The sequence below is a fragment of the Ambystoma mexicanum genome, chromosome 5p (genome assembly GCF_040938575.1).
Source record: "Ambystoma mexicanum isolate Mex_15411 chromosome 5p, UKY_AmexF1_1, whole genome shotgun sequence".
NCBI classification, from domain to species: Eukaryota; Metazoa; Chordata; class Amphibia; order Caudata; family Ambystomatidae; genus Ambystoma; species Ambystoma mexicanum.
In genome coordinates, this window is record NC_090930.1 from 543561966 (window position 1) to 543578668 (window position 16703).

Below are 16703 nucleotides of genomic sequence, written 5' to 3' on the forward strand. Positions count from 1 at the left end.
GGGAGACTTTAGCTTTCGGAGATACACGGAAAAGATACATGGTGAAGGAGATAAACCTGGCAGACTGCTGGCATGGCTGGTCAAAAGTCTGGAAGCAAAAGCAGAGATTTGTGAAATCATAGATGACACAGGATGACTGAAGAGGTTGCAGAGTGAAATTAACCGAATCTTCGAGAACTTCTACGCCAAAATGTATGAAGATACCTCCCACACCAATAAAGTTTAAATCCTTGAGACCCTCGAGGATATTGGGCTACCGACTCTCAACAAGGCTGAAACACGTGTATGAGGTTGCTGGTGGTACTCTTGTTCAGAGAGGAAATGCCATAGCATTTCGGTGCTGGACTGCCCATGTGGGCGGGACAAAGACTGATATGCAAATTGATATTTCCCATCTGTGAAAGGTACAGTGAGCAAAAAGCGTGTGCTGCAAACTATCATCTCAGAACAGGTTATCATTCTATGTTCTTTCTGGAGAGGAGCGCCTGCTACTTTTAAAAAAATATTTGCAAGGAACTTGGGGTTGGTCACCCTGAGTTACCTAGGGGCAACCAGACGTGGACTCCCTGCTCACTGTGCTCAGAGAGGCACAGCTTCACCTCACTGATGAGGCCCAACAAGGCTGAAACCCGTGTATGGGGTTGCTGGTGGTACTCTAGTTCAGAGAGGAATTGCCATAGCATTTCGGTGCTGGACTGCCCATGTGGGCGGGACAAAGACTGATATGCAAATGGATATTTCCCATCTGTGAAAGGTACAGTGAGCAAAAAGCGTGTGCTGCAAACTCTCATCTCAGAACAGGTTATCATGCTATGTTCTTTCTGGAGAGGAGCGCCTGCTACCTTTTTTAGACTACCGGCTCTCAAGGCAGAGCAGCGGGACATGCTTGACAGCCCACTCACACTAAAGGAAATTCAAGAGGTCATAACTTTGCTGCCCACGGGCAAAGTGCCAGGCTGCGATGGACTACCCCCCGAATTTTATAAGGAATATGCAGACATACTGGCACCACAGCTACTGCAAGTTCTGCAAGAAGCATATGAAAAGGGCACCCTGCCGAAGTCAATAGAGCAGGCACTCATTATATCCCTTCTGAAACCCGGCAAAGATCACACAGCATGTGAATCCTATCGACCCATAGCACTGATCAACCAAGACATGAAGATACTCACTGCAATCCTAGCAGTTCGCCTAAAGAGAGTGGTCACCACACTAATCCACTCAGATCAGACGTGCTGTGTACCGGGGAGGGCCACGACTACCAACTTGCAACGCCTACAAGCGATCATTGCAGACACAAACACCATATCTGAAATGTGCAGTAGCTGCCCTTGATGCCATTAAAGCCTTTGACTCCGTAAAATGGGAGTGGCTGTTTGCTACACTAGATAATTATGGGATAGGCCCAGGGTTAATGAGGTGGATCAGGGTGCTGTACATGACACCAACAGCCCGAGTACGAACTGGGAAACACATTTCAGGGCCATACCGGATCTCTCGTGGGACCAAGCAGGGCTGCCCGCTCTCACCGCTTCTCTACATCTTGGCGTTAGAACCCCTAGCCATATACATGAGGGACATGTTCCAATACACGGGGTTGCTTATTAATGGAGTCACACACATCATATCCATTTATGCAGACGACATTCTCTTACACATACAAAACCCATAAGACACACTAGGATCATACCTTGAGGTGCTAGACAAATTTGCGCGCCTCTCCGGGATAGCCATCAGCAGGGATAAACCATGCTTGTTTCCTCTTGCAGGCTGGGCGGGACACACAGTGGAATAACTCCCGTGCTTAGAACTAAAATGGAACACGCGCACGTTTCGCTACTTAGGTGTGAACATTTACTACTCCCTAGAAGATACACACAAAGCTAATACACAGCGCGCCAAACTTGGTATAGACGCCTCCATTAAATTCTGGGAGAAGCTGCCCCTGTCAGCAGCGGGCCGAATATCCTTAGTTAAGATGATTGTGCTACCTAGATTACTGTACCACTTCTGTAATGTGCGCTACCTCATTCCAAAAATGTTTTTCACAGACCTTAACATCACATTGAGCAGCTTCATATGAGGGAAAGGGAGGAAGAGAGTAGCCATGGAAACACTCTGCAAGGAACACACCGAAGGAGGGTTAAGACTTCCACACTTCAAACTATACTATTTAGCTGGACAATTGCAGCATGTAGCCAACTGGCTAGCTGACACAGAAACCATAGAACACACCCTCCTACAAAATGCTGTTTCCCCGTACCTCCTGAAAGAAGTACCATGGGCAAAAAACGTAGAAACCTCGAATGCCGCCATGCTGCTACGTTTAGGGAAGCAGATATGGCAAAGAACGCAGAAACTGCTGAAACTCAAGGAGCCGTACTCCCTTCAGATACCACTAGCGGCACTCAACTGTGCCACAATAGAACACCTCCAACAAAGCAGGAATCATTGGGAGTCCAAGGGTATTATCACCATTGAAGACCTAGCACCAGGAGGAGAGGTACTATGCTTTCAGGAACTGACAGAATCTCATGAACTACATCAAGGCCAATACATAAACTATGCACGGCTAGTCAAGCAACTAAACATCAGATGGCCAACTATTGCAAAACGACAGGAAGAAAACCCGCCACTGGGACTCCTTTACGAAGTGACAGAGGGAGGAAACATGGTCTCTAGAATCTACCAGACAATGTTGGAAGAACTCCCCAGAGATGAAAACAAAGGAAGGCAGGACTGGGAACAAATACTGGGAAAAGAAATAACAGATAAAGACTGGGAAAAAGCCAAGCTCTACCCAAAAAATGTATCGAGAAACGCCAGGCTAAAACTGTTACAATTCTACATACTCCAACGGGCATATCTCACCCCAGAGAAAATAGCTTGCTTCCCAGGTGCCACTGTGCAAACATGTCCGAAATGTGGGGCGGAAAATGTCAACATGGGAGACATGGTCTGGCACTGCCCGAAAGTCCAATCCTACTGGGAGAAGATCGAGAAATGGCTGAGAGACAAAGGAGTAAAAGGGAAAACTTGGACCATATAAACCTGCTTACTAGGCATTTACAATTTCCAGAGGAAGAACAAAGCAATGGCAAAAATGATAAGCCTAGCATGGGCACCCGCCGAAAGACGAATAGCAATGGGCTGGAAGGCGACGGTACAGCCAAACATAGAGACATGGTGGAAAGACCTACAGAGGTGGACCATTGCAGAAACGGCGGTCTGGCAGGAAGCATTGCGCACCGGAAGAAGAGAGAGTTCCATTGACATAACAGCATGGAATTCGATACTGCAGCATATGTTTGTCTCCCCTGATGACGAACCTCTATGAGTCAAACATCCCTGAACAAAACTGTGCAACAAAGGAAGCATACTACACTGGAACCATGTCACTACCAGATGAATGCTGACCTGACCAACACCCAGAGCGGAAAAACTGGATGATGAATAAACCTGTAACAGTTGAAGTAGCATGTCCAAGTTAGGACACGTTTACCAATGTTGGGTTCAGGGGGAGGTGGGCAGGGAAGTTGGAGGACGTTAAGACATGCAACATGGTTATGTTATGGGGATTCATTAAACTGTAAAATTAATAAACATGTTAAAAAAAAAAAGAAACAACTGAAGCATCTTTGCCACTAATTGACGATTGTGCTCATGATGTGGACTACACTCATCCTAGTGTTGAGGACTTATCCACCTCAATGGAATCGCAATCCATGGTACCTCTGGACGATTGGCTATTAAAGAAACCAAAATACATTGTATTCGACTGCTGCCTGATCGAAATAATGAAAATGGTGAAGTGCGATCATAAATTGCGTTGGAGTATTTGTGCGGAGCCATTGGTGGAGTTTACTCATTTAGTTAAAGGCTCCAACGTAAAGATCAAGGGTGGCTGTGTACACCAACATAACTAATTTCAAGGTCTGCTCAAGCTATACTTGGAAAAATGCCTGCTGGAAATGTATTTTGTTCATCTGCATTGTTGTATTGCAGATCAACGCTCAGTACACTTCCATGTTTTTCTAACTTTGTGGGACTCCAGTTCCTTTAAAAAATGCAATACTACAAATATCAGAAGTATTCCTTGTTCCCTGTGCGAGAATCCTCAAGGTGTCTCCCTGTTTAGTCCCTAGGGATCTGTCAATCAGGTGGTCAGGACACGGCCATCACTTTTGGATCCAGTTCCTGGGGGTGGACCATTGCGGGAGGATCATCTGGATGGGAGGTCCTTGGGGAGTGGGACACCGGGTAAGACGTGGTATCCCCCTTCTTTTAACACCTTTTCCCCATCCTACCACATAGGACATTCCAACTCACTGCCCCCCCTTTTCCGACACAAACATTTTCGCAAAACATGAAAGACAACGGACTAACAGAACCGTTTACCTGACATGTCCCAATACAAGGGTCAGGCAAAGTCAGGCAATTGACCAGAATCAAACGCACCCGACGGCCCTTTCCCTTCCCCACAGGGATAAAAGGTGGAGCACAGGACGAGCAAGGCCGACCCTATGATGTGAGAGCTTACTCACCCCAGCAAGTCAAAAGGAGGAGAAAGACGGCGCAAGTCGAGAGGATACCAAGAGGGGAAGTTATCTTGCCCTTACTGACACAGACCTGTGAAGCCTCCAGAGAAGGAATCGTAAGACCGCGAACAGTAGCCAGTGTGTACTGCAACAGATGTCAGTGATACCCGAGCGCCTCCTCCGTTAACAGCCAAGCCGGGGAGAGAGGCATAGCCCAATGATATCAGCCTTGACTGCAGACAAGAAAGCAAAGCGGTTTCATCACAGCCGGTGAGTCGAGGGGAGTGTCGATAAGAACCCGAACTGTGTTGAACAAAAAGTAGCCAACGGCTAAATTGAACTTTGAAAAGTAAAAGATACAATTAAGGAAAGAGGGGGAAATCCAGCAACAGTTGAGTCCGGCACCACATGGGTGCTCAAGTAGGAAACTCTGGCCGATTACTCGATTGAAGAAACTACCGTAACCAGAAAGCATTGGGAAAAGGCGAGAAGAGGTCTAAGTGGTCATACAGGGGTCTTGTAAAATCTTCTGTACCGTCGAAAGTCTTTGACTGACAGATAAGTAGAAAACCAAGGAAAGTGAATCCTGCTTGGTGAAATGAATATGATGAACTGTGAAATTGCAAGAAGATGGCCAGTGAGTGATCCCGGCAGGGGGAGGCCAACAAACTGCAGTGACCCCCGAGGAATGGTTCAAAAGGACATTTAGATTGTGAAACGAGAAGTATTGCAGGACAAGGGGCAGTGAAGTGTCCCCCTTGTTCCGAGCCAGACCGAGGGAGATTCAGAGGTGAAGTAATCACCCAAAGTTCACTAAGAAAGGAATTGTTTAGTTAAATTGTGGAATACTATTTGTGAGGGGTCTGCGCCCAGAAGAGGGGGATCCAGGGGTTAAGCCATCACCTAAAGTACTTGTGGAACAGAACTTTGTTAAGAATATCAGGCCCTCGAAGGCAAGAGAATTAACCATCGAAGAACCTGATAGCTGAAATGGAACTGTTAGCTCGTGCTGGGAAGGCTTGAACATTTGCTGTGCCCAACGGCCCACCTTGTCCCGTGCTAAAAACATGGGGAAGGGAGACCTCAAGGCAATCACAAATAATATGTCAGGATGTGAACACCTTTTTCTTTATTTGAAAACCCTGTTCCACACTCTTTGAGTAATTAGTTATAAGGAATTGGTAATACTTTTTGTAAAAATGTTTTTTTTAGTATAGGCCTTTTTATTTTGTCTAAGACGCCACAAGGACTGCCTTATTTTTCATTTGATGGTCGATTGCCATGACAACCTCTAGAGTTGCAGGGTTGGGATCAACTGTTCAAGCCAGGAGGGGGTCTTGTTGCAGATCAGTGGGGGCTAAATGGGTACTAGCATGGCAAACCTGGTGTTCCCACATTCCTTAGTACCAACGTTACAATGGGCTCCCACAGAAATCCAATGGTCACAATTCCTCTTAAGATGGCCGCCCTGCGGGTCTTTGTCTAAATAGTTATTGGGAACTAAAGAAAAGAAAAAAACTGTAATGTTTGAATTTGCGCCTTTATTTCTTAATTAAACAACAGAAAAATGATTAGATGAAGTCTCTTTTGTAGTCTGTTTTTGTGAAATTATATTGTCCAATTTGTATATTTTGAGTTTTTTTCTCTTTTTCTTTGTATTCTTTATTTGTAGAGCAATCGCTGACTTTCTTTTTTGATATTCAGTTGGTTTGTAGATGTGATTCTAGAGTCTTAGTTTTAGTATTTGTAAAACAATCACTGAATTGGTATCTTCATTCAGTTAGTTTATAAATACTGATGTTGACCTTTAGTTTGATAGGTATCCTGATTTGGTTAGAGGCACCTCGACACGTGTTTCCCAGTCTATATTTGTGGCGGTTCTTCAGGAGGTTCCTTTTTGGCAATTTTTGTAGTTTCTTTTTTTCATCGGTTTATTGTAGACCGTTTTCACACATTGTGCGCATTCATTGATCTTTTCTGAGCTCTTGGTCTCATTGAGAGTAGTTGTTTTCCTTTTGTTGCAGGAAATTCCTGTGTATTGGTATTTGAGTACTTGTCTTAGTTGGGCATGGCGTATTGCTGTACTCTTCCATTCGTTCAAATATTGTTTATGCTTCTAGTTCTAGAAAGAAACCAAACATTCGTTTCAGTTTATCTGCTTTTCATGGTACAATTGTCTATGTTAATGGTAGAATATATGTAATACAATACTTGTTGTCATTTTACAAACAGTTTTAATGTGCAGCATTAGGTACAATGAAAGCATTTTTGTCACCATGTGTCTAGTTATTCATTTTGGAATTGGAGAAGTGCAATATAGTGTTGACTTAGTTGTATTGAAATACCTTGACTGATGGCTGGTCTGTTGTGAGCCTTTTGTTTTCCCCTCTTTGCAAGCGTTAGTTTTGCTTTCGGTACTGTTACCTAGATGAAAGCATATTTTGTTTTTGTTTCACAATGATCATATGTTAAATATTATTAACAGTTAGAACGTAGCGTTTGTTATTTTTAGTCTTCCGCTCACTCTTTGGTTGCTAGTCTGCCTGCATTATAACATTTTATTATATTGGTATCGCATTATAGAAATAGCATTTAGTTTTACCTTCGCAGGTCTTTTTCATTGCCTATCTCGATCCTCTTGCTGTGATCCTTTTGCTGTACGCCGGTCTTTGGTATATTCGATTTGCGATGTTCGGTCATATGTCTTACAACGTTATATAACGTGATGACGTGTTACGTTGTGTTAACTATGCTGTTCAGTGCGATGTTTGTGGGAGCCATTTTTGGTTGGGAATGGTTTCTTTCTTTTTTGTTTATGTAAGGTCTCGCTATTTGGTATTTCTCAAGCTGCCTAATGGAAAAAATGTTAAAGAGCAGATTATTATAAAAAAGGATTTTTGTTCTGAATTAAATGATGATAGTTTATATTATATAGACTTCTCGGCCAGAGAAGTCTATATAATATAAACTATCATCATTTAAATAATGATGATAAATCTCGATGATAAATCTCGGACATCGACGAAAGAAAGGGAGAGGAATGTACCATCTATCCCGACCTGGCCTTTGCCCAGCGAAATGACGCAGCTGATGCTTTTTTACAAGCAATTCCGAAAGAAGGCAAAGAAAAGGGCATTCCCTTTTTGTTCTTAAAACAAGGGTTACTTCACAGGAGAGAAACCTCAACCAAAGGTTTGGTTAACTACCCAAGAGTCATCGAAAAGTTGTACTAGTGATCGCGCATTACCATCTTAATGGATGGCATTTAGGACAATTTAAAGCATGGGCATGCACATTCGTGGGAAATTCTAATGGCCGGGTATCCACACCGATATAAAAACTTTCATGCAGACATGCAAAATATGCCAAAAGACCAGCACGCACATCCCATTACTTGCCTCTCTGAACCAGTTTGCCGGTCATAGAAGTCCCTTTCTCTAGAATTGGCATGTACAATATAGGACCTCTAGCGACATCTAAGTTGGCCAATAAATATATCCTAGTGATCGTAGACTATGCAGCTAGATATCCTGAGGTATTACCAATGCAAAATAACACCACCCAGCAGATCCTTCAGTATCTTCTACCGTATTTCTCCAGGGTTGGCTTCCCCAAAGAAATACTAACAGAACAAGGTTCACATTTTATGAGTAAGCTTATGGGCGAGGCAAAGAGCTACTTCACATCACTATCTTGTGAACTTCTTTATACCAGCCACAAACAGATGGTCTGGTAGAAAGATTCAATAAGACCCTAAAACTAATTTTACAGAAATTAGTAGACCAAGATGGGAAGGACTGGGACCAGATGATCCCATAGGCATTATTTGCCGTAAGGAACCCCCCCCAAAAGCTTCCACAGGTTTATCTCCCTTTGAGTTGCTCTACAGAAGAGAACCCAGAGATGTCTTGGACATGCTCTAAGAAACTTGTGAAGAACGAGAGGAGGCCCCATTCCAATCTCACAAGCCGCCACTCGAATGTGAAAACACACGAAAATGGTTCGAGACTTGGTTTGTACTCATATGGGGAAGGTTCAGAGTCAACAAAAGATCACGTATGATAAAAAAAAGCAGATTTAAGATAATTCGCAATAGGATAGAAAGTATTGGACCTCTTGATCACCTCAGGAAAAAAACTTGTCTCCAAGTGGCATGGACCATGTGAGATAATAGAACGGATGGGAACCTGTATGTATAAAATAGCACAACCAGTCAGAAACCAGAAAGTCCACTTATACCATATAAACCACTTGAAAGAATAGGAGAACCCGCCAGCCACCCATGCCAAAGAACTAGCCTGTCTGGTTCCTGACGACATAGACAACTTTGATTTAAATCCTTCCGAGTTGTCTGAACAGCGAGAAGATCTTAAAGATGTAGTGATCTCATTTCCTGATGTATTCCCAAAGAAACCAGGAAGAATAAAAGATACATTCCACTATAGCAGAACACCTTAAGGTAAAGTGGCTCATTTAAAGCCATATTGACTACCAGAAGCCTGTAAACAGATGGCGATCGAGGAAGTCAACAAAATGTTGAAAGCCAACATCATTGAGCGCTCCTCAAGTCCATGGTCTTCTCCTATTGTGTTAGTCCCTAAACCCGACCGCTCCTGGTGATTCTGCATAGACCTCCGTCAAGTTAATATCTCGTACTTCGATGCTTATTCCATGCCATGCATCAACGACCTAATTGATGAACATGGAACAGCCACCTATTTATCCACCCTAGATTTAACCAAAGGGTACTTGGAAGTTCCCATATATGGGCAAGATAAGGAATAAAACAAATTCTCAACCCCTTTGGGACTATTCCAGTTTAAAGTCCCCCCCCTATATTGACGATCTCGTCATTTATAGTACAACATGGGAGGACCATCTCTTCCACCTTTATACCATCATGGAAGTCCTCAGGACCGCTGGCCTAACTGCTAATCCAGCTAAATGCTGACTGGCCCAGCCAGCCATAAAATATCTTGGCTTCTCCGTAGGGAATGGCAACATACAACCCCAATATGAAAAGGTAAAAGCCGTCTTAGAAACACCAACCTCTAAGACCAAAAGACACATTCAGAGCTTTTTTCAGATTAATAGGGTACTACTGTAGGTTTATCCCCAATTTTTTGGGCAAAACAGCTTGGCTGACTGATCAACTTAAAAATGCTGAACCCCAGAAACTTCATTGGAATGACTCAGACGAGATATGCTATAACATCCTGAAACAAACTTTGTCAGAACCCAGTCCAGAAGGTAGTTGACTTCTCAAAGGAGTTTGTGTTAGACGGATGCCTCCCTTACAGGGTTAGGAGCAGTCCGGTCCCAAATTTGCGATACACTGGAACATCCCATACTATACACCAGCCGCAAGTTATTCCCACATGAAAAAAACTACTCTGTGGTAGAACTAGAGGCCGTAGCCATCAAATGGGCTATTATCCATCTCAGGTACTAATTATTAGGATGAAGGTTCACACTTGTCACCGACCACTCATTCCTAGTTTGGATTAGCCAACGTAAAGACTCCAACCCTCGGGTCATGCGATGTTTTCTTCACCTACAACCCTATTGTTTCACGGTGGAACACCGCAAAGGAAAAGACCAGGGAAATGTAGATTTTCTTTCCCGGTTCCCTTGTGAAATAAATATGGCTACCTCACATGGAGTAAGGGTATGTGAGAAACCGGAAAGTGTCTCCCTGTCTAGTCCTCGGGAATCTGTCATCCAGGCGGCCAGGACACGGCCATCGTTTTTAGATCCAGTTCCTGGGGATGGACCAGTGCGGGAGGATCACCTGGATGGGAGGTCCTGTGGGAGTGGGACACCAAAGGGGGATAACTCGTCTTACCCGTCGAACACCTTTTCCCCATCCTACCACATAGGATACTCCAACTCACTGGCCCGCCTACCCACCCACCTTTCCCGACATGAACACTTTCGCACAACCCAAAAAACGGACTAACACCAGAGCTGTTTACCTGACATGTCCCAATACAAGGGTATGGCAAAGTCAGGCAATTGCTCAGAATCACACACACACACTTGACGACCCTTTCCCTTCCCCACAGGGATAAAAGGTGGAGCAAGAAAGCGCACTACGAGCAAGGCAGACTGCACCAAGTGCGAGCAAACTCACCCCGGTAGTTCAAAACGAGGAGAAAGACGGCAAGGATACCAAGAGGAGAAGTGACCTTGCCCTTAACGACAGAGACCCGTGAAGCCTCTAGAGAAAGAATCGGAAGACCGTGAACAGTAGTCGGTGTGTAGTCGGAGGTCCGGGCGGATGAAGGTGGCAATGAGAGATAAGTGCTCTACGACGAGAGAGGGTGTTGCCGGAGACTATGGGACTTGACTATAGTTATTGCTATGGCCTGGGGAGGTCGGGCCTGGAACTGGATGTTAAATGCACTGTTTGCACTGTAATTGTTGTCGTACATGGGAACCTTTCAGGGCTGGTCCATTCACCCCCGTTTAGTATTTCTTAGTTAAGTGGCCGCTAGGGCGACTTTACCCTACTGGGCTCTGTGTGTAACAGCCGGAACTAGATGTGGGGGGGCCTGAGTTTCCGGGACGGAGCTGGGCAACAGTTGGGGAGGGAGTTGGGGGGGAGGGGATGGGCAGGGGGAATGGGGGGTGTGGGGGCAGTTGGGGTGTACATAGTGTTGGGAGGTTTGAACGGGATCGCGAGCCCTGAGGGAAGATTTTGGATGAGACTTCTGGATAGCATGAACGAGCAGGGATGGTCGGGGGGAAGAGTGCAAGATATCAGTACATCATGGGGGAGCTAAAATTGTTGACATGGAACGTCAGGGGCCTCAATAGCTATCTTAAACGGAATAAAGTTATGTTGTACTTGAGGCGACAAAAGATAGACGTCGCATTACTGCAAGAGACGCATTTGACCCGAGACAAATTAGAACTGGTGAAGAAAAAGTGGGGTGGAACGGTGGTAGGATCCGCGTACTCAGCTTATGCTAGAGGCGTGCTGATCTGGGTGGCGCCGCATGTCCCGTTTCAACTGCAGCAGGAACGTGTGGATACTGAGGGGCGTCTGGCTATGGTGAGAGGGGTAGTCGAGAACAGAGAGATGTGTGTAGTGAACACGTATGCCCCGAACCAGGGCACGGCAGAGTACCTCCGGACCATGAGTACCAACTTGAGTTGGTGTGTGGGGAGTGCGGTGTTCTGGGGAGGGGATTTTAACTGTGTGTTGGACCCGGGGATGGACAGATCCGACGATAAGGTGATTAGGCCCGCCCCGGCAGCCCGGGTGCTGCGGACGCTGCTGCGGGACTTTGAGCTCGATGACGTGTGGAGGACCAAGCACCCCAATGAGAGACAGTACTCGCATTACTCGGCCCCGCAGCGGTTGCACACTAGGCTAGACTATATTTTTGCCACGTCGGACGTCTTGGGGGATGTGTCTAGTGCGGAATATAGAGCGAGGGTCCTCTCGGACCACTCGCCTATGGTGGTGGGATGGCAATATGGCCGCCCCAGAGCGCGGATCCCGACGTGGCGCCTGCGCGCAGAGGCGCTTAAAGACCAGGCTTTTAGGGAAGACATGCGGGAGGAAATAGTTAGCTATTTCGATACCAACACTGGCAGCGTTGACTCGGCGGGAACTCTGTGGGAGGCCTTTAAGGTTGTGGTACGAGGGGTGGCGATTGCTAAATCGAAAGGTTTGCAGAATGGGGCCCTGGTCGATTTACAGAAGGCGGAGAGAGAGCTGGAAAAGGTGCTGAAGAGCGAGCATATAGATAACGAACTGGTGCTTAAACTGCAGCAGCAGTGTACAGAACATTGGGGGAGGCTCTGTAATCTAAATTACAAAAAGTATATTGAAAGGCAACATGCGGGAGGAGATAAAACGGGTCGTCTTTTGGCATGGTTATATAAAAGAGAAACCCGAGGCCCCCGATTAGGACAATAACTAGAGAGGATGGGGAGCAGATAGATACCCAGGAGGGTGTCAATGAGGAATTCGTAAATTACTATAAAGCATTGTATGGGGATCCGGGCGGCGGCGACCGGGAGGAAATGGTGGAGACCCTGCAAGATTTCGGGCTGCCCAGGATAAGCACGGAGGAAAGAGAGGAACTAGATGCCCCAATAACACTAGGGGAGTTGGAGGCGGTCGTCCGGCAGCTACCCACTAGCAAGACCCCAGGAACGGACGGCCTGCCCAGTGAATTTTATAAAACTTTTGGAGCGGAAGTACTCCCCCCGATGCTTGATATGCTTAATGAGGCGTTCGAGAAGGGGAGGTTGCCGGAATCGCTCAGGGAAGCGATTATTATACCGCTCCCTAAGCCTAATAAACCCGGGCATAGTTGTGGGTCGTACAGACCAATATCTATGCTGAATCAGGACAGCAAAATACTAACGGCTGTCCTGGCCAACAGACTGCGGAGGGTGATAGGCAAACTGGTACACCCGGACCAAACGGGATATGTCCCGGGGAGAAACATTGCCCAAAACCATAGACGACTCCACCGGGTGATTGAAATGGGATCTAACAGTGATGGGGAAATGGCGATAGTGTCGTTGGACGCTGTTAAAGCCTTCGACTCGGTTAATTGGAAGTGGCTGCTGGCGGCCTTGAGAGAATACGGACTGGGACCAGGATATATTAGATGGGCGGAGCTGCTGTACAGCGCTCCGCTGGCTAGAGTTCGGACGGGCATGATTATATCCGAGAGATGGCAGCTTAGTAGAGGCACCAGACAGGGGTGTCCTTGGTCCCCGATGTTGTATATCTTGGCCCTGGAGCCTCTGGCACTGTACTTACGGCAGCAGTATGATATCGTGGGCATTGAGGTGGGGGGAGAAAACCATCTGATATCCCTGTATGCGGATGACTTGTTATTGTACCTGAGTCATCCGGAGGAGAATTTACAATATATCCTGGACGTGATGGGGAGATATGCGAGGTTGTCGGGCATAGCGGTCAACCCCCAGAAATCGTACATTTTCCCGTTGGGCTGCTATAGGGGTGTTCCCACGGAGCGGCTGCCGGTGCTCCAGGTGCCCTGGTCAGTCAATACATTCCGTTACCTGGGAATAGACATCTACCACACGGTGGAGGAAGAATACAAGCGCAACACAGAGATGGCTGTTGAGAAGATACGCGCATGTATGAGCTTTTGGCAGAAGTTGCCCCTAGCGATGATGGGGCGTGGGGCGATGATCAAGATGGTAGTTCTGCCTAGGCTGCTACATTACTTTAGCAACATCCCATATGTGATCCCTAAGGGTTTTTTCACTAAAATAAATGGGGTTTGCAGAGAGTTTCTGTGGCATGGTACTCGTAACAGAGTAGCGCTCTGGAAGTTACAGAACTTTCATGAAAAGGGGGGAGTCAAACTCCCAAACTTTGAGGCGTATTACATAGCGAGCCAACTACAGTTTGTGTCTAAATGGCTGTCCGACGAAGAGACCCCAGAACTCAGACTATTCGGGCAAGATTGTGCCCCATTTTTCTTAAAGGAGGTCATTTGGTTGCCCGAGGCTGTCACGAGAAGGTACCCGGCGATGGTGAAGCTGGGGTGGAAGGTGTGGAGACCGGCATGTACAATGATGGGGGACCCACTTCCGTGTTCTTCGCAAATTCCACTGGTTGCCCTTGCGGGGGTGGATGGACAGCTGAGGGAGATTATTAGGAACTACTGGGAATCGGTGGGGTTGGTGACATTGGGCGATGTGTGGCAGGAGTGTGCTATTAAGGGGTTTGTGGAACTTAGCGAGGAGATTGGATTGCACGAAGGCCAATATGTTACAAACCACAGATTGGGGAAGAAAATTCGGGAACTGTGGCCTGAGAATATCATGGCAGACGAATCGGAGGTTACGATGGCGGGGATATATGATACAACGGAAGGGGGACATGAAATTTCTAGGCTGTATGAGATGGTGATGTCGAAAGTCGGGAAGGAACTGACATGCCTACGATTGGAATGGGAGAGTGAGGTGGGGATCGAAATGGGAGATGGGATGTGGGAACGGGCTTTGGGGTACCACAGGAAAGTGTCTCGAAATGCCAGACTGCAGCAAATACAACTGTACGTCACGCACAGAGCGTACATGACCCCTCTGAGGATATCCAAATTTCGGAATGCAGGCAGACAGGCGTGCCCCAAATGCGACGAAGAAAATGCGGACATGACGCATATGTTTTGGGCGTGCCCAGTGATTGAGGGGTTCTGGAGGGAGGCGGCGCGCAAGCTGAGAGAGAGAGGGGTCACGTTTGCCATAGACACCGCCTGGGCATGCCTTCTGGGTGGGTTTCCCAGACCTCGGCAGCAGAAACATGTAAGCAAACTGAAAGACTTAGCGTATGTGCTGGCCAAACGACGAATAGCCATGGGCTGGAAAAAATGTAGCAAGCCACGGGTTGAGGTGTGGTGGAATGACCTACAGAAATGGGCGGAGGCTGAGACAGCGGTGTGGCAAGAGGCGAGTTGTATGTCTTGGGAGGAGGAACTGGGCTCTTTGATGGCATGGAAGACATTGATATCCTGCATATTCGGGACAGGGGTTTTGGGAAATCCAGATGATGACGATGCCCGCTCATGTGCAACAGAAGCGGAACAAGACATGGAAAATGGCTCGCGAGGGGGGAGGGATCAGGGGAGTAGTGCGCACTAATGGTTATATGTTTATTGGAATATTGTTTATTGCACTGCTGTTTGGTTTGTATTGTTGTTTGCGTTGAAAAATCAATAAAAAACTTAAAAAAAAAAAAAAAAGTAGTCGGTGTGTACTGCAACAGATTTCAATGGTACCTGGGCGCCTCCTCCGCTGACAGCCAAGCCAGGGAGAGACGCATGCCCCAATGGTACCGGCCTTGACTCTACAGACCTGAAAGCAAAGCGGTTTCATCACAGCCGGTGTGCCGAGGTGAGTGTCGATAAGAAACCAAACTGTGTTGAATGAAAGGTAGTCAACGGATAAATTGAACTTTGAAAAGCAAAAGATACAATTAAGGAAAGAGGGGGGGGGAGACCAGCAACAGAGGAGTCTGGCACCACGAGGGTGCTCAAGTAGGAAACTCTGGGTGATTACCCGATTGCAGAAACTACCGTAACCAGAAAGCCTTGGCAAAAGGTGAGAGGAGGTCAAAGTGGTCATACAGGGTTCTTGGAAAATCCTCTGTACTGTTGAAAGTCTTTGACCGACAGAGGAGTAGAACACGAAGGGAAATGAATCCCGCTTGATAAAATGAATGTGACGAACAGTGAACTGTGAAATTGTAAGAATGTGGCCAGAGTGATCCTGGCAGAGGGAGGTCGGCAGACCGGAGTGAACCCTGAGGAACTGTTTAAGGACATTAAGATTGGGAAATGAGAAGTATTGCAAGGCAAGGGGAAATGAAGCGTCCCCCTTGTCAATTGGGGTCCGAGCACGACTGAGGGTGATCCAGAGGTGAAAAGACATCACCCACAGTTCACTAAGAAGGGAACTGTTTGGTTAAATTGTGGCATACGATTTGTGAGGGGCCTGCGCACAGAAGAGGGGGACTAAAGTATTCGTGGAACAGAACTTTGTTTAAGAATATCGGTCCCTCGAAGGCTAGAGACTTACAGAAAAGAGACTTCATCGAAGAACCTGATAGATGGATAGATTTGAAGGGAGATCCTTACCCTCAGCAGGTGCCTCCCTCTGGAATAGCATCCCTGCCGCCCTCCATCTTGAGCCGGATCTCCTTAAATTCTGGAAACTCCTCAAGACTTTCCTTTTCTCCTCTTCCTTCTCTACCCCTCTACCCTGCTAAACCAGTTATCTGCTTTTTCGGCTCCCTCCTCTTCCTTAGAGCATGCTGCCTGGCCGCCGGGTGTACTTCAGTCTCACTGGCCCCGGGCACCCCCACCAGTCCTCTCTCTCGCACTTGCCTCAAGCGCCTTCACCCCACCCACACTCAATGAACTTGAGAAATTAACCCTAGAGAGTGGCTCTCTGCACTTATCTCAGTCTCAACTGGCCAGGTGCACTTGATCCCCCCGTCCGTGTGACCCTCTGTGCACTTGCTCGATCCATACGCACTGCGTCAGAAGATCGTCTGTCTGTTCTCCCTTGTGTTCACCCCTTAATTGCACTGTTAAAACTGCAGAATCGCTGCCAGGCCTATTTGCTGTTAAATGTATTTTTTACACACTTACTCTGCCTGTG

At 46.7% G+C, this 16703-nt stretch overlaps 1 long non-coding RNA gene across 1 annotated transcript in view; it reads right to left on the bottom strand.

The window, feature by feature from the left end:
- Positions 1-6080: 6080 nt before the first annotated feature.
- The window catches only part of LOC138481680 (uncharacterized), a 159705-nt gene continuing 149082 nt past the window's right edge, over positions 6081-16703 (bottom strand). The window contains exon 3 of the long non-coding RNA XR_011274327.1: positions 6081-6660. This is a non-coding gene — a long non-coding RNA (uncharacterized lncRNA). The remainder of the gene's footprint in view (positions 6661-16703) is intronic.